The following is an 18,505-nucleotide window of genomic DNA, read 5'->3' on the forward strand; positions in this document are numbered from 1 at the left end:
AGAAGTCCTGAGCCCCCAAGGAATCCTGACTGCGAGTGACCTGCTTAGATCATCTGCCCAGTGCAGGTCTCTCCTGCCCCCATACCCACACCCTGCCCCCAGGCCCCAGAGCCCTTCTCCTGCCCTGAGCTCTAAAAGAATCAGAAAGTTCTTCAGTGAAGTCTGTCAATTGTCTTGCTGACCAACACTCCCAGTGTGGTATGTTTTCTTTTGGAATTCTCAGGGTGTCATTCTTCCAACTTTACTGATGAGGAAACCAAGCCCTGGGGGTAAGGGATAATATGTCCAGAGAAAGTAAAGGAAACAGGAAAAGAAACAGGGAAGTAAAGGAAAGGGGATTCAAACAGAGGCCTGCTGAGGATCCTGTCATGCCATGCTGAAAGATGACCCACTGGTGCCTTCACGTCTCATCTCATGTATCAATCTACACAAACTTACAGAGTGGACAACAGAAGGTGCTTTGTCCCCCTGGGGGGTGGGGTCCTGGGAGGCACATGGAGGATCAGACACATAATGGATATTACACTTTTAGTCCAAGGCCGCCCTGCCTACACATTGATTCTGAGGCTTCCTCTAAACCATTCTGTAGATTAATTGTGGCACGTACCCTTCAGGGTCGCTGGTGAAGGACAACAAAAATGGGCTGGAGCAGCGTGGGCAGGGAAGGAGCTCATTGAGAGGATATTTTACAGTCAGAGCTGACCTCACCGAGCCCTCTCTGGACCCAGGCACAGGCCAAATGCTTGACTTGCATAATTCATTTTATAGATGAGGAAACTAAAGTTTGGTGAGGCAAAGCAAGTTGCCCAAGATCAACACCCAGGACATGGGAGAGCAGGATTGCAATCTAGCCGGCTAGCCCTGGAGCCCACGCTCCCGAAAACCACAGTTGGCTCTCTTGCTGCTATCTCTGTTGGTCTTCCTGCTTCGTGTCCCTCCTTCAGGAGCCAAGGTACCAGCAGAGCTTTGAACTAAGTCCATGTCCCACCTTTCAGGGAGAGGAGGAGAGACTATCTGTTCTGCCTGGGTTTCCAGAATGGGAGGCATGGCCCTGTATCTCGACTGTCTTGAGATTCCGCCACACGTGGAAGGTGTTTCAGACACTGGCCAATCCTCAAAAGTCAGTGGCCCCTACTGGACTGAGAGGACTCCCAGTGAAGACTGTCTGCTAGGTGCAGCCCTCAAAACCTTGCACTGCCAGGTAGGGAGCTAGGCATGAAGACTTTGGGCTCCATAGCAAATAGGGTTGTTCTTGGGTTTGGGGGTAAAGTGGGTAACTTGGAGCATGGGCTGGTAGTCCTTTGTGGGGACAGTAGGGTTGGGTCCCCTCAATGTCCAGGAGCTGTCACCATACAGGCCGGAAGCCATGTTTCTCAGGACAGTGTCAGCATCGCTCAACCCGTTTTCCTGAGAAACGGTGGTGGCTGCCTCCTCATCCCTGGAGTCACATCTCAAGGAGAGCAGAGCTGCTATCTTTGTTTGGCATTTTTCAATGTCAGCAGCAGAGAAGCAAAATCAGCCCAAAGGGCTGTTTAATTGCAATATAAAAAATCATGCTTTTTCAAGGGAAAAAAGGAGAGTCCCCACCCCTTCGGTTTCTAGTGCAGTACCGTATCTGCTGATTCGGCCTCATTCAAATCCAAACAAGCACATTCATCATCGCAAAAAGTGCCATTCAAGCGAATGCTCTCCACAGGCCTGTGTTTCGCCTGAAATGTTCCCAAGCCCAATTAGGCCTCCTGCAAGCTCCTGGACCCCAGCAGAGCGCTGTGGAGGGAGACACTACGGCTGCACCCTAGAGAAGGCTGGCTGGCTGCTCCGCACTCCTGCCCCAGGGGCAGAAGGAAAGTCAGCAGGAGCCCTAGACTGACTGAGTCAGAAGTCCTGGCCCAAATGCCAGCTTGGACCCAGGATGTGTCCCTTCCTCTCTCTGGGGCTTGGTTTCCTATCTGTAAGATCAGAAGTCAGGCCAGATCAGGAGTAGCGAGTATGCGAACCTTGCACCCCCATTTCCCCCTCTCCTGCCTATGCCCACATCTCTAATTGCTCAAGGGTTTATATATTGAGCCCAGATTTGGTCTCCAAAACCTTTTCAACACAGCACTTCAGGCACTTGAGATGAAGTGCATTGCTGCCGCTGGGCTAGAAGAGTCTCCCGGGTGTCTTCCTGGTCACACACTTGAACTTTGAGAGCAGTAGTAACAGCCACCAGCCCCTTGCTATGTGCTTCCTGTGGGCCAATTTACGTGGACACTTACTTAACCCACCGTCTACCTCATGAGTATTACCATTGGCCCCACTTTATGGAGGAGGCCCAGACTTGGGGTAGGAACTTGCCCAAGGTTACATAGCTGGTGAGTAGAGGAGTCGGGATTCAGACTCTGATCATCCAGTTAAGACTCTGAGCTCTAACCCTTGATGATGAGGTAGGTCAGACAACCAAGAGCCAGCCTCTGCAGAAAGGCAGGGCCACACCTGGGTCATCTCGGCGGCCCCAGCATTCTGCACTCAATAAATGTTTGTCAAATCAGCAAATAAATGACTGACTGAATGAATGAATGAAGTGAAAACTAGAGACGGCAGGGAACAACACAATAATAAAGACACTAAGGGGCTGCCACTTATTATGTGCTTACTGTTTGCCAGATGTATCCAATCTCCCCAACTCCGGAGGAGCTCACTATATATTTGTTTAAAAATGAGGATAGTACTACTTGTCTCAGTACCTCCACGCCCCTTTGAGGTAAGAACCACATGGCTTCATTTTATCCGGAGGAAAATAATCCCCATTTAGTTTCCTATGTTAGCAACGAGCAGAGCTGGGCTCTGTGCCCAGGACTCCTAGTTCTGCTCCTTCTGGACTCTACCTAAGTGCTAGGGGAGGACCAGGAAAGAGGGCAGTTGGGGAACTTGGAGTCTGGGGTGTCCTCGTTAACCTGCCTGGGGAACCCCTTCAAGTTGCTGAGAAAAAGCCAGTTAGGAGGCCAGCCTGGGGCAGCCTCCTGGTTTCTTTCATCCACACCTGGTTCTGGCTCTGCCTGGCCCCGGGGCAACAAGCAGGCTGGCTGGCGGGGGGCTGGCGGGGGGCACACGGAGTGTAGCAGAGCACGCGGTATCCCCTCCTGCCTCACCAGCAAAAGCCAGCTGCCAGGGAAGGGAACAAACAGCCTTACCATGCTCAGGCAGCGGCTTTTCAATCCTTTTGACTGTGACCCACAGAAAGAAATTTGTTTTACATAAACACTTGGAACAACAGTCCTGCAAAACAATATTTACCCTTTCTCATTGCCAAGTATTGTGATGATTTTCTATTCTATTCTATCCAAAGAAACTGCTAGTGGTGACGCACTAAGTTGATTTCATGGCCCGTTAGTGGGTTGTGAGATTTGAAAAACATCACTGTAAGGTCATATGTTAATTAATGGCTAATATTAATTGAGCACTCACTACCGCTGTGTAGCTAGGAGCCCATGTGACTCATACAACAGCCCTATTGTAGGTTAGTCCTATCTCTGTTTTCAGGTGAGGGAACTTAGACCCCGAGAGCTTCTGTGACTTAGCAGTGCATCGCGGATGCACCCGCCAACAACTGCCACAGAACTAGCAACCTCAACATCCCAATGTTGCAAGATAATAAGCATCTCTTCTGCCCTCACCAGTCCATGGGTTGGTTGCAGGGGCCTTCCTGTACATGTCTCATCCTTGGCCTGGGACATCAGACCAGCCAGGGCACGTTCTCTCCAAGCAGGTGTAGGGGCACTCAAGCCCATGGCAAAGCACACTTCAAGCTCCTGCTTGCATCACATCTGCCAACTCCAATATTGTGGGGATGCACTATTGCGCTCTCAATTAAGGCTTTGGGCTCTTCAGGAGAAAAGAGACTCATGCATATCAGCTCAGCAGTAGTAAGCATTCCACTGAGACTGCTTTTGGGTACAGAGGTAAATAAGAGGGAAGGAAGGAAGGAAGGAAGGAAGGAAGGAAGGAAGGAAGGAAGGAAGGAAGGAAGGGAGGGAGGGAGGGAGGGAGGGAGGGAGGGAGGGAGGGAGGGAGGGAGGGAGGGAGGGAGGGAGGGAGGGAGGAGAGAGAATCCAGAGGGTGGACATGTGAGTGAATGGCCTCACATCTCTGAGCTGAAATTTTTTCACCTTTAAAATGATGACACAGATGAATATGTTTTCACATGCTGTTGAGTGACAAAATTAGGTTATGGCACAGCATGGAAAGTAGGATCTTGTTTTCACAGCTTTGTATTCATATTTAATTAATATATGCATATGCATATGTATTTAGGTGCACATATGTCTGAAAAAGGTTCACCTAAATCTTACCAGTGGTTACCTTGCAGTGGTGAGATTTGCAGTGATTTTTTATTTTTCCTGTTCACTTTATCTATATAAATATTTTTACCAGGAGCATGTATTACATACATCATTAGAGAAAGCGAAAAGGGCAATCATATTTTGCTAAAGAAAACCCAAGTCACCAGTGCTTATGTCCCATCCCCATTGCCCTCTGATGGAGGCAGCCCACCTGCTCCGTGTCCCTCTTTTGGTGCTCAGGCCAGCTATCTCCCAGAGAGGATGCAGACCCACGCACACTCCCTCCACATTCTGGCCTGTGTCCTTGTTCCTCCTACTCGCTGCCCTGAACACTCTGGACATCTTATCTGGCACATTTCATTTCCCTTCCCCATTCCCATGACCTTTAGCAACATGGAGTTAATCTCCACTAATACTCTGCGAGGTTGGAATTCATTCATTCATTTTTCCATATATTCATTCATGTATCCATCCATGTATCCAACATCCACTGGTGCCCACTCTGTACTTAACTTTGTACTGGATTCCAGGAACTCAGGGATAAATCAGATGCTAGCCCTCAAAATTCCCAGCCCAGCACATGATATGCGCCAGCTAATAATAACATGTGCAAAATGCCACAGGAGCTCAGAAGAACACTTTAGTTCTCCAGGTCTAACCTTCAAATTTACAAATAGAGAACTGTTATCAGCTTCCTTCTACAGAGACGCACGACAGAGGCCCCCCTGTTGGAGGTAAGGGAAGGCCCTTAGAGGCATCTATGAGGGATGATAAATACGTGGCAGATGTAGCCTCCCTTCTCCCAGCTCAGACATTCCTGATCAAACAGGCTTCCCCCATGAACCTAGGGCGCCTCTGAATCAACTTCTGCACTCTGATCCAAGCAGCTATACTGGGCAATGGGAGTTGGCCTGTGTGTTATCAAGTCCAGTCCTGGGTTGGGGAATAAATTTAGACTCAGGCTCAAGGGCACTGAAGGTCATTTAACAAGTTAATCTCCCGACTCCTTGCTTTTAGTACCCAGAGAATGGACCGCCTAGGGGTTGTACCAGGGTTTACTAGGTGCTGTTCCAATCTGCCTCCCTGCCCTGACTGGTGAACTCTCAGCTTTCTCCATTCCCTGCCTCCTGGCAAGCAGAGGGGAGAGATGATCCCCGACTGTAGAAATCCAGGAGGCGTGGCAAGGTGGCTTTTTGGTGGGCTCATAAATTGCCAAGTGGATTATGGAGGATAGATAAGCCGGAAGACGCCAGGTGCACACACGGTAACAGGCACAGCTTGGATGTATTTCATTTCTGATCACACCGGAATGGAGCAAGAATTATGGACAAAGTGCATAGACCCAAGCAGCCATGCTTGATCATTTACACTCCTCGCTGTCATTTTTAATCTGCGGTGTCTGCTCTCTCCAACCCCGAAAACACCAAACCCGGCCTCTTGAAGAACCTCTTCATTTGAGTCTTTCTCAATATGTCGAGCCTTTCTCAATATTTGGCATGGTTCCCATGGGAGCTTCCCCACCCTGTGACCCTGCTGTGGGGACTAAACACGAGAATGAGTCTGGTGGAGGGGGCACTTGACATCTGGTTTGTAAATTAACATCAACCACATGTGCATGTGCCCATATCCACACTCCTTTCTCCAAAGCCCCATCACATTTTAGAGATAAAAATGAGTTGGGAGCATAAGATTTCGGGTCATGTGGAATTGAACTGGAATATTAATCCCAACACTTACAAATGGTGGGAGTTCGGAGGGGACATTTAATCTCTTTCAGCCTCAGTATCCTTATTTGTAAATGGGCTAATGACATCTACCTTATGGAGTTGTTGGACACGTGGGGTTGTGTCCATGCTGAGAACATGCATCTGACACTTGGTAGAGTTCATGGTACCCAGTTAAGACTTTAAGCATGACAGTTATTATCATGGTTATTGTCCAGACACAAGATGATGGACCTGCTCCCTGAGGCCAACTGAGATGCGTCCAGGCTTAGATTCACAGAGTCCATGACTGGACACAGGTTGGATGGATGGATGGATGGATGGATGGATGGATGGACAAGTGGATGGCTAGTTTTGTGGATGGATAGGTAGATAAATGCACAGGTGAAGGGCCAGGTGGTACAATATCTGAATAGGCTCTATTTTGGGCAAGAGAACATCAAAGCAGGGATTTCAGAAGGCCCAAGTTTGCTCTTCCTGACATTCCTCTCAAAGGTGACATTTCCTGCTTCCCTCAGTAACCCATCACTCACCCACCATTAGAGAATTTCCCTAAACTCTTCCTAAACTCGTCAGCAGGACTACACAGATTCAGGCCCACCTCTCACCTTGCTCTGCCCCATCCAGTCCAAAATCCTTACCTTAGCACTTAGGCCCACTGCAGCCAAGCCTGTCCACCCCACTCCCCCTGCAAGCTGGGCAGAGCAGGGGTCTCCATGGAGGGCAGGGATGGCTCTGGAAGAAGTCAGGAGGCCTGCTTTGCAGTTCCACTGAGGCATATAGGGGAGGATCCTGCCAGCAAGCAAGCGGGAGTGGGGTGAGGTTCTGGGCCCCTTCAAATCTACAGAGCTGTACGGGGCCTCTGGTTCTCATCGCAGCTGGGCCCATGGGCACCATTCCTTCCCAACTTTAATCAAAGGCTGCGAGTCGCCCTGCTTGGCAGCCCACCGGCTCAGCAAGATGCCCAAGGCGGCGCAAGGCGGGGGGGCCTTCCTTGTAACTCCTGCGGTCACTTGACACACAGTAAATTGCTTTTCATGAACTCAGGCAGGAGGCAGTCTGGGGGGAGCCACTGTCTTGTGACGAGTGACATTCGGAAGGTGCAATCTTTATTCCAAGCAGGCAGGGTTGGGGCCGCCTGGCACGGAGAGCCCACAGCAGCAGCTGGCTGCTATTCCCCGGCGCTGGCCCAGGGCCGAGCCCATCAGCGGGGGCAGGAGTGGGGGGCGCTCCTTGAGGCAGCCCCGAACAAAGACACAGGTGGAGGTGGGTGAGGTGCCCTGAAGGGAGCAGTGCTGGCTGCCTGCTGCTAGTTCCCTGGGCTGCAGTTTCCATCTCTTTAGAATGAGTGCAATGGCTTCTCCCATTTCACTGCATAATTCTAAGGATCAAAAAGCAGAAGTCATGACAATCACAGCAACGCTTGCATTTGTACAGTATTCTACAGTTAACCAAGGCCCTTCCTTACCAGCAATCCGATTCAGTTAATGTTCCCCCCTCACCTGTGGACTGCTGCCTAGGGTTCCACCATGAGACTCAAGTTGCTTTATCCTAAGTCTTTATTGCTTCCCTCCTGCTCCTTCTCAGAGGGCCACACTTCGTATGCCCCCGAATAGAATGTTCGGGGAGGAGAAGCAGCAAAGCAGCAGCTGGTGGCTCCCCAGCTAGGGCACTCTGTACACCCTGCCAATCATCTTCCATCTTCGCTGAGGGCAGGTTTGATGAGGAGCATCAGGGGGTGCTGGGGCCTCCCTCTGCGGGGGAAGGGTCAGCACAGGGGTTCTGGGATGCCACAGAGGAAGCTGGGGAGGATGGCAGGGGAAGGAAATGTCACCCTCAAGTGCCAGCTGTTTCCAGATACGTGCAGGGTGTTTCATCAAGTGTCATGTGATGCTCCCAACCACCATTCCTAGGTAGATCCAGATCAGTATCCCCATTTTACAGGGGAAGAAACTGACACCCAGAGAGGGGAGGAAGCATGTCCCAGCTACGAGGCTGGGAGATGGCCATGCCAGTATTTAGATCTGCTCTGTCTGAGGTGGGGGTGGGTCTTGGAAATGTGAATGGACAGGTGAGATGAGAATGGAAGGGTGGTGAGCAGTGAAAGGCCGAATTTGGAAGGTGCAGGTTAAGCCACAAGTTAATAGCAGAAGATTGAGTTAGGCCTCATCCCCACAGCACTGCATTCTCCCAAACTTCTCCAGACTGGGCTACAAAGGGGCTTCTAGTCAAGGGCAGGAGAAGCCTTTACCTGGGCACCATCTCCAAGAAGCTTGGGGGGTGGGGGGAGGGGAGCAGGAAGGGAGGGTGTGCCCACAGGGATGGAGAGAGAGTGGGAGCAAGAACATCAGAGGGGGGTGACTTCCTGCCAGTCCAACCAAGGCAGGTGGCCCCCTCCTCCTGCCCCCTGTCCCCAGAGGTATGATGGCACAGGCAGAGGGACCAGTTGGCAGGACTGTAGTGGGAAGTTCTACCTGCATGGAAATCGTATTAGAGGGACTCTGGTCTTCTAGAACAGTCAGCCTCACTCTTGTTGGAATGGAAGGATGCCTATGTAGGGGAAGGGGTCCCATGGAGTCCCAGAGTGGTCCAGCCCTGAACTGTTTCCCCCCTGGGGGCCAGCAGCCTCCCCATGTCTCACCAGGCAGGGCTGGCCCCAGGATCGCATGTACCCGGGGCTGGTCCTGCCCTGGTCCCTTTCCCCCGAGAGATTACACATTAAACACTTCTCTTTCTCTGAGCCTTGTGTTATTTTTAAATGTATTCATCTCCTTCCTCTTCTCCTGATCCATATCTGCAGGGACAGCCTTTCCTTCCAGTTGCCCAGGCTACTGGGGTCATCCTGAAAGACTCTGGCTTTGTCAGACACATCCAGTTGGTCAGATCCGTGACTCCTTCAGATTCCAGTGTCTCCCTCCGGGCTGAGCCCCCACCACTTGGGCCCAGATATTCATGGTAGCTGCCCATGGGTCTCCCTGTCCCCAGCAGTCTCTTCTCAGATTAGTGTCAAGAACGAGCCTGATCAAATCCACATTTGATCACAGTCCCCCTGAGCTCAGAACCCCTCGGAGTTCCCAGCTCAATTGAGCAAAAGCCAAAGAAAGTCCTTACAGTGGCCCCACCTGACCTGGTCCTGATCCCTCTCTGGTTCCTCTTTGCCTGCTCCTTGCTCATTCTGCTCCCACCTCACTAGCCTCCTGTCTGCTCCTGGTGATCTCCAGGCACGCTCCCACATCAGGGCCTTCACCTTGGCTCTTCCCTCAGCCTGGAGCACCCACTAACCTCTTCAATGCTGCAACCTATGCCCCCTCCCCCACCCCGGCCTGGGCCCCCACACAACGCAGCACACCCAATCTCCCTCACCTGCTCTCCTTTTTCTCTTAGCACCTTCTAACAGCTGCATCACTTACTTACTTACTGTGTCTATTCTGCACTATTCTCCCGCTCAGGTAAGTCAGAGGCAGGGATCTTTGTCTTATTCATTCATCTTAAATCTAGAACAGTGCTTGGCACATTGTAGGCACTCGAAAAATATTTGTTGAATAAATAAAAGTCATTAGAAATGTTTTCACTGTGTAAGTAATCCACCATGCTATAAAAAGTATGAAAAACAAAAAAGAAAGAAGAAAATTAAAATTACAGTTTTACCACTCAAACACAGCTTTATCATTAATGTCTTGAAAGAGTGTCTTTCAGTCCCTTTTGTTAAAATTTTTACAGCAAGATCCATGAGTTGCTTGTCTCCTACAGACACTATCCTAGACCGTTTCCAAAGATGATCTTATTCACAACAAGCCATGTGATAGGTATCACTCCTATTTTTCAGAAGAGGGAACAGGCCCGGTGGGATGAAGAAATCTGCCCAACATTAAACATTATCTTAACGAATTATGTTAGTACTGGATACAACATTTTTTTATCCTGTCCTTTTCACTTAATATCATGATCATGTCCCCATGTCATTAACACTATTTGTAAACCTAATTATTAATGGCTACAGAATATTCTTCCCAGGGGACATGCTATTGTTTCCTTCATCATTCATTGTTTAAAATTTTGGCTATTTTTAACTTTGTATTACTATAAATAAACAAACATTAAGCTTTTCCCACTTTTGTTGTTGTTGTTACTTCCTTCAGATTTCAAGAGAGGAAACTCCAGGTGTCAAGTTGTACAGACTTTCTAAACAGTCTCTGGACGCCTGTTACTGACTGCTGTGTTGATGTCTGTGACGGAGAGGTTCTCAGTGTGTGAATTATGTGTGGGGTGGTCAACTCTGATGTTTTACGGTGGTGTCTTTGTCCTATTCATGGGCCAGAATGGCTCACATTTCTCTGGGCAAGGACTTTGCTCATTATTGAAGTCTCCACCCTCAGCATGGCTACAGCCAAGGCCTCTGACCAGCCACATTAATATTGCAGCCAGGGCTCCTGAGGACCTAAATATTTGATCAGAGAGTGTGTTGGGCTGTCAGTGAGCCACATTTGGAGCAAGTGAGAGCCTCCTCCTATTCTGCGCAAAGTGGTATGAGGCCTGGCCACCCTCAGACAATGCGGCCAGTTGTCTGTGGAAAGGTACACGCTGCAGGGAAGGCAAGTTAGCAATAATGACACACATTACAGCAGCCTCAACATTTACTCTTTGATTCCATGTCTGACAGCTGGCAACAGCATCCGCTGTCTGGGTGGGAGGGAAAGGCAGGGTCCATGACACCAAATCAAAGCCCTGGAGTACAGTAGTCCCCCTGCATGGTCATCTGTGAGTATATGGCTTGTCCTTGGAAGATGGGAATGTTCATTCAGTTCAGTCACTCAGCACTTATTAAGCACCTACTGAGTACCAGTCTCCATGCTCTGCACTTTGCACTATTTTAATTGCTCTCAGAAGAGTGCCTAGCACATAGTAATTTAAAAATAATTAGCTATTATAATGGTATTTATAAGAGTATAAAACTAACTTGTTACTCTTATTTTTTATCTCAATTCTGTGAGGGAGGCATGATCATTATTCCCATTTTACAGATGAGGAAACAGAGGCTCAGAGACTTATTAGCTAAGGAGCCAGGAGGCTGACCACAGACCTTGACCATTCATTCTAGATCTAGAACTGAACGTGAATGCCATGGTCCTGGCCTAGGCTCAGAGGCTGCCTGGGACTCCATACTTGTCTATCCAGGCTCCTTGTGCCCTGGCTCCAGCCTCATGACCCCAACACCAGCTCCTTGGCCAGCCGTGGCTACAGGGGGAAAGGAATAGGCAAACTCCTGGGGCCAGTGGACCTGCCTCACAGATCGACATAGCCCTGAGAAGAAAAGATCCTATTTCCCACAGAAGGACCCATAGGTCAAGTTGGCATCTTGCTTACTGCCCATTATGAAGCTCCATTGCCTGGGTGATAAGGACCTGAAAGGAGACAGTAGTGAGCTGTGGGGATGACCGGGAGGTGATATAGTACAGAGGTTGGTAGTGGAGGAGGCCCAAATCACACAGCTAGCCCTCAGGGGCACATTTGGCCATGTGACACTAACACAGAGCTGGCAGCCTGAGATGAAACCAGCTGGAACAGCCTTGGGCTGGGTCCTGGTGAAGAGCGGAGATCCGTGCTACACAGTGGCCAAGGGGAGAGGCCAGGACTCACTGTTTGTGTAAGGGTCATCACCTCATCACCCTGGACGGCCTCCTGACAGATGTGTCCCACTCCCCATGCTCTCCAGCTCTCTGTGTGACACCACATGCCATCCCATGTCCCAAGAATACCAAGGGTACTACCATGAACACAGTGGTGCTCATCATGGTGGTGGTAACGATAATGCTATATCCGTACGACTCCTCTCACAATGCAATCACTGACTCCTTCCTTCCTTCCTTCCTTCCTTCCTTCCTTCCTTCCTTCCTTCCTTCCTTCCTTCCTTCCTTCCTTTCCTCCATCCTTTCTTCCTTCCTCAGGCATGCAAAGAGTTAGCAGAATGTCTCTCCTCTACCTTAAATTCTGGAATGACTTCCTTCACACTTAAAGTAGAAATCTAACTCCTTACCTGGCCTAGAGGCCCTGCATAACCTGCATTCCTCCATTAGCATCAGCCCTTCCCTTTGTCTGAAACTCCCTGCCCCCCCCCCATCCTGAGTGGTCTCCAGGTCTCAGCCCAGCCCTCCATCCCTGGCAGGCCTGGTGGCCCCCTGCCCCCCTCCCTTCACTCTACCCCAGCACCCTGTTTTAGTTGCTCAATAAATCCTTTTTTTAGTAAATTTACTTGTTTGGTGCCTACTCCGATTTTCAAAGCCGCAGGAGCACGGGGCCTGGTCTTGTTCACTGTGGGCCCGAGCGTGCGTGCTGATGGCTGGCCTTGGCAGGAGAGAGCGGGAGAGAGCCGGAAGGCCAGGCCAAGCAGCTTCTGTGTGAGCCGGCTCTGGGGGTACAGGTGAGGGGCGCAGCCAGCAGAGGCCGGGTGGAAGGCGGGGAAGGGCGCTGCGTGTGCCTATTGTGCCCCAGCGCCGGGGGTCTCTATCTCAGGAGAGGAATGGGACAGGTGTGACTTTGCCCCTTCTGCTCTGCGCTGGGACGGCAGGTGCGGGAATCGACATCCCCGGCTTGCAGGTGCGGCCGGTGGGAGGAGGGGAGCGGCCGGCTGCTTGTCATTCCAGCCGCGGCTTCCTTCGCTCGCGCCCCCACCGCGCCAGGCGTGGGTTTGTGATAACGTCCGAATAAATTATTTAAGCGCCTTTCCGCGCGAGGGGATGAAACTCCGGGCTGCTGACCGCGTGGGGGGAGGGGGACATGCAGGGCTCCCGCCCTGGCTGGCGGGACCGTGGCCGCCCCGCCCCCACCCCCACCCCCCGCAGGTGCTCTGGCGGCTCCCCAGCAGCGCGCCTCATTTAGGGGGCAGGCCGGTGGGGGGGGCGACGGGGCGGTGGTTCCCTAACTGGGGCTGGAGAACCGCAGGCAGCCGCGGGGCAGGGAGAACAGGCCGGGGTCACAGGCCGAGAGAACCCGAGGGAGCGCCCCCAAGCCCCTCAAAGGGGAGAAGGCCCCTGGGGGAGTGGAGTGCAGGGAGGGCGGAGAGTGGAGGACCTCCAACGGGGATGCGGATGCGGTTGCTGCCAGAGGGACAGCCTCTGAATCAGGGGCAGAGATAGAGCCGGGCCTCACTGGCCTGGCCTTCTCACAATGGGGACCCAGGTGTGCCTGTGGGATCCTGGCAGTCTTTCCACGGGACCCAGCCCGGGCTCCTAACCAAGGCAGGGGACTTAAGGCAGGTGACTTGCTGCCTGTCCATGGAAGATAACAGCATGTCCCCTCAGGTCACCCAGCGTGGGGACGCGATGTAAAGCCTGGCCTGGTGACCACTCACGTGCCCAGGCATGTGAGTACTACCTTACTGTTTTTTCCTAAGAATCAACTCAGTCTGCCCAAGGGGGTAGAAGGGGCCTTGTGGCTGAGGTTTGAAGTATAAGTGACGCCTGGCACTACGTAGTCCTCCAATCCCCAGCTCCCGATGCTAGCTGGCCTCGTGGGTCTGGGCCATGTAGGTCCTCGGGTCTCGAAGGGGCTGGAACCATGTGCCCACTTCTGCCTGAGGTCCTGTTGTTTCATGGCCCATATGTCATGTCCCCCCCCCCGACCCCCCAGGACTGCTGTCCTTTCCCTCTGTGGGAATTCCTCCCCTTCCCCCTGCTTTCCTCAGAGTCCCCATCCCCACCCCCTAAGCTGAATTTTCTGGAGCTTTTTGAAATCCAGACCAGAAAGGGAAGTGTCCAGTAGGCAACTTCTGCTTGGGCCCTGCCACAAACCTCTCCTGAGCCAGAATAAAGCCCTTGTTCGGAAGAGGGAAGGGTGGAGCAGGAGAAAGACATCAACCATCAACCAGTGCCGTGTCCTCAGGGCACTGCCCAGACTTCATCCTTTCTCTGCACTGGGGTAGGTGACAGGGAGGGCAGCCTGGCGGCTGCAAGGACAGAGGCAGGGTCCAGTTGGCCCTGGGCAGGAGTACTGGTGGGAGCAGGAGGATTCTTGGCTGGAGAAAGGGCACTTGAGCCCTGGGTTTCTTTCTGAGTCTTGGGGGAAGTGGGTGCCTCGTTGGTGGGCTCTGTTTAAGGTGCCCTTGAAAAGTTTTTGCCTGGGGGACACCTGGGTGGCTCAGAGGTTAAGCATCTGCCTTCGGCCCAGGCCTTGATCCTGGAGTCCCCAGATTGAGTCCCAGGATCGAGTCCCACATCGGGCTCCCTGCATGGAGCCTGCTTCTCCCTCTGCCTGTGTCTCTGCCTCTTTATCTCTGTGTCTCTCATGAATAAATAAATAAAATCTTTTAAAAAAAGGAAAAAAAATAAAAATAAAAATAAAAAAGAAGAAGAAGAAAAGTTTTTGTCTAGGAGATTGCTTGAGGCAAAGGACTCAAGCCAAATGGGTTTAAACCCTAGCTGCTGCGAGCCAGCTGTGTGACATTGGGCCAGTGTTCTGACCTCTCTGAGCCTCCCCCATCTCGTGTGTAACTTTTATGTAAAGCACTGTCACGCTCCTCCTCCTGTGGCCCTAGACCTGCCCAGGCAGGCCTGTGAGAGTCTCTCCAGGGCTCAGCACATAGGAGGTGTTCCTGAGCCCCGAGGGCTGTTAGGCAGAGGGCTGCTGTGGTGGTTGATGTGCTGACCTAGGAAATGAGGAGACCAGGAGTGAGTCCTGGTCCCAGTATGTGGTGCTGTGCTCTTAGGGAGCTTTGGCCCCTTCCTGGGCCTCAGTTTTCCTTCTATTAGTGGGGATCAGAGCCCTTGCCCTGTCCACTCACAGGACACAGATAAAGTAACAACAGCTCATCCCCTGGGCCTGTTCCTGGAGGCTCTGTTGCCCTGAGTGCCGTTTGTGTAGAACCCACGTATCCACACGACAGCCCTGTGAGGCAAGTACCATCACCCCACTTTACAGGTGAGAGCACAGAGATGCAGACAGTTGGATGATTTACCCAAAGACACAGCCCACAGTGGCTAACAGTGGCTAAGGTCGGCTGCCGAGTGGGCCCTTCAACCATCCCGGCGTGCACTGGGGGCAGGGGAGGAATGGAAAGGATTTGCTTTCCAAATTCTTGGGCTAGCAAAGCTAGCCCCCAACACTCCTGAGACCCAGAGACAGGCAGGACTTGCCAAGGCCCCGGGGCCTGGTGGTGAGCTCCACTCTGCCCCCTCAAAGTGGACCCAGGCGAAGCTGAACGCAGGAACTGAGGCAGCTGGGGAGGTGGGTGGGGCTGAGGGGGGAGAAGGGAGGTCTGGGGGCGGGGGACAGACTGTCAGCAGGCTGCCGCCTCATCCCCACCCCCTGTCAAGGCACAGATCTGTGTCCCTGGCAGGGCCTCCCACCTCCTGCCAGAACCCGACAGTTGCTCCCTGGTGAAGAGGAGTGGCTGCCCCGGGGAGGGCTGTCTGTGTGTGGCACGTGCCACGTGGGAGGCCGAGCGTCAGGGCCCCCTGGCACCGGCTGCAGGGTGAAAAGAAGGAAGCATCACTCCCACCGAACCTCTGCTGGGCCAGGCCCCAGAACACACTGCTCCTTTGATCCTGACAACAACCTGCAGCGTGCAATTGTGATGACAGCCCATTCGGCAGAAGAGAAACTGAGGGCTAGAGAGCGTGGGAAGAAAATGCACATTTTTCTTTAAAGATTTTATTTATTTATTCATGAGAGACACACACAGAGAGAGAGAGAGAGAGAGAGAGAGAGGCAGAGACACAGGCAGAGGGAGAAGCAGGCTCCATGCAGGGAACCCGATGTGGGACTCCATACTGGGACTCCAGGATCACACCCTGGGCCGAAGGCAGGAACTCAACCACTGAGCCACCTGAGTGTCCCAAAAAGGTATATTTGAAGGCAAAGGGGGCTGCTAGGCGTGCAGGGTTTGAAGGCCCCACTGGTGGCACAAAGTGGCAAAAGGGCTAACGGCTCAGCACAGGCACCTATTTGTCCCTGGCGATGTGTGGGGGCTGGTAGCTCCATTTTACAGATAAGCAAACTGAGGTTCAGAGAAGAGAAAGTATGTCTCCCTCCACCCCCCGGGACTGGGTCACACTGCTGGCTGTGTCAGTGCTGACTTGCAGCCATTCTCTGCCCTCCTGGAAGTTTCAGTCCACTGGGGAAACATTCATACCAGAACCAAGGCAACTGAACTGTGGTTGAGATGCACTGATTGAGATCAACTGATTCCTTTGAGAGACAGAGACAGAAGAGGGGGTGCCCGTCAAGAGCATTTCATGAAGAAGGAAAGGTGTCTGACTGGGCCATCTGGGCTGCCATGCATCAATTTATTTGTTTATTTATTTTAAAGAATTTGTGATTTTTTTATTGTAATTTTTTAAAGTAAACTCTACCCTCAAGGTGAGACTCAAACTCCTAACCCTGAGATTTAGAGCTGTACACTCTACCGACTTGAGCCTGCCAGGCCCAGCACCCCTCCCCTGCCTTTTTTAAAAAAGAATCTGTAATTTTTTATTGTATTTTATTTATTTATTTATTTATTTATTTATTTATTTATTTACTTACTTACTTACTTACTTATATGCTGTGCAGCAGTTTAAAAGGCAAGGTGAAAAAAAATAAATAAAAGACAAGGTGGAGGGTGTGTTTCAGTTATGGGAACAGTGGGAGCAAAGCCGGAGGCAGAGGGCAGGTCAAGGCAGCGCTCTGAGAATGATGTGGTGTCGGAAGGAGCACTGGCCCGGAGCAGGGAGGGGAGGGAGGCACCGTAGCCCCTCTGCTGCGGTCCCACAGGGTATGCAGAGCCTCTTTGAGCTCTGAAGCCAGGGAAGGCCAATGGGAAATGGCTGGGAGGAAGGTGAACAGGGCCCAGGCCGCAGGGTGTGAGAAGGAAGAGCTGGGTTTGGAGGCAGGCTCCCGTGGGGCTCCTGGGGTCAGCTGGGCCAGTTGTCTGGGGCTTAGGCTCCAGCACCAAGTTCGTCTGGGTTTGAGTCCTGGCTCTGCCCTTACGTGCTGGGTGGCCTTGGGAAGTTACTTGCCCTCTCTGAGCCTTGGCTTCCCTCTATGTGAAGAACAGCCTCCTGGGGCCATTGTAGATGATGGCTGTGAGCCCAGGGCTTTTCATTTAACCCTCTCCACCTAGGAGGTAGGAGCTTTCATTACCCCCATTTCACAGAGTGGCAAACCAGTGCCCGGTCATGGCTAGGACAGAAAGGCCCAGACATTCAGACCCACCAGGAGATCTGGTGGAAGATCTGGTAGGAAGGGAATGTACCAGGAGGACAGAGGAAGCAGACTGAGGGGCTGGAGGGGCTGGAGAGGCTCCAGGGTGATTAACTCTCTGCGGGGCCAGCATTGCCCTTCAACTTAACTTCTCTCTCAATCTAATCTTGCTTCTGCTCCCTCCCTTCCCTGGTGTCAATCCCTAATAAATGCCCAACACATCATAGTCCATCTTGGGGTCTGCTCCTGGACAACCCTACCTGCCACTGGGCTCCTTTAGATTCCAGCCTGCATGACAGTCCTGAATCCTGGTGGTGCCCGCACACTGCTTTTGTGAGCAGCATGGCCTCAGAGGCCAGTCCTTGAGATGTCCCCACCCGCATCCTCAGGAGGATCCATGGAAATGAGGAACCAGCTGAGCCAGGAAGGGGGCCTCTGGAACCAGCCACTCTTGGCCCTGCAGTGGGGTGAATGGCAGCTCCCCAGAAGATATGTCCATACCCTGATCCTTGGAAACCTAAAATTTTACCTGATTTGGAAAGAGGGTCTTGGTAGATATATAAAGGTTGTGAGATGAAGAGCTCCTCTGGATTATTCAAGTGCATAAATCCAATTATAAGTGTCCTTATAAGAGTGAGATCGAAGGAAAGAGACACACATGCAGAAGAATGGGGTGTGGAGATGGGAGCGTGTGAGCACAAGGCAAGGAAGCTGGCAGCCCCCAGAAGAGGCAAAGGAGGAGAACTGTCAGTGCCCCGGAGGGAGTGCAGCCCTGCCATCACCTGGATTTCTCACTCCTGGCCTCCCAAACCGAGAGGGGGTAGATTTCTGTTGTTTCAGGTCATTTAGTTTGTGGTCATTTGTTGCAGCAGCCACAGGAAAGGAATACAGGCCCCATATGTACTTCCCACCCCGCCCTCAAGAGGCTTTCCAGGAAATCCCCAGAGGCTCCCGGGGTCAGGCACTCTGCCAGCTGGGGCTGGGGTCAGAACGGAGATGTAGGCTCTTCAGAGGACGTTTTCTTTACCTTGGATTTTGACTTTGACTAGGAAGTACTTATCAAGAAGGGAAGAGAGAGGAATATCGTTTGCCTGGAAGAATTGATCATCACAGTGCCTTCTAGAAAACTCAACTTGGAGACATGGTAGGAAGGGAATGTACCAGGAGGACAGAGGAAGCAGACACAACAGAAGGCAAGGGCTTGATCTCAGAGGCCACTTGATGCTCATGCAAGGCTTGTTTTTCTAAACTATGTTTTGAAACAGTTTTAAATTTCCAGGACAG

Source organism: Canis lupus, chromosome 5 (genome assembly GCF_003254725.2).
Source record: "Canis lupus dingo isolate Sandy chromosome 5, ASM325472v2, whole genome shotgun sequence".
NCBI lineage: Eukaryota > Metazoa > Chordata > Mammalia > Carnivora > Canidae > Canis > Canis lupus.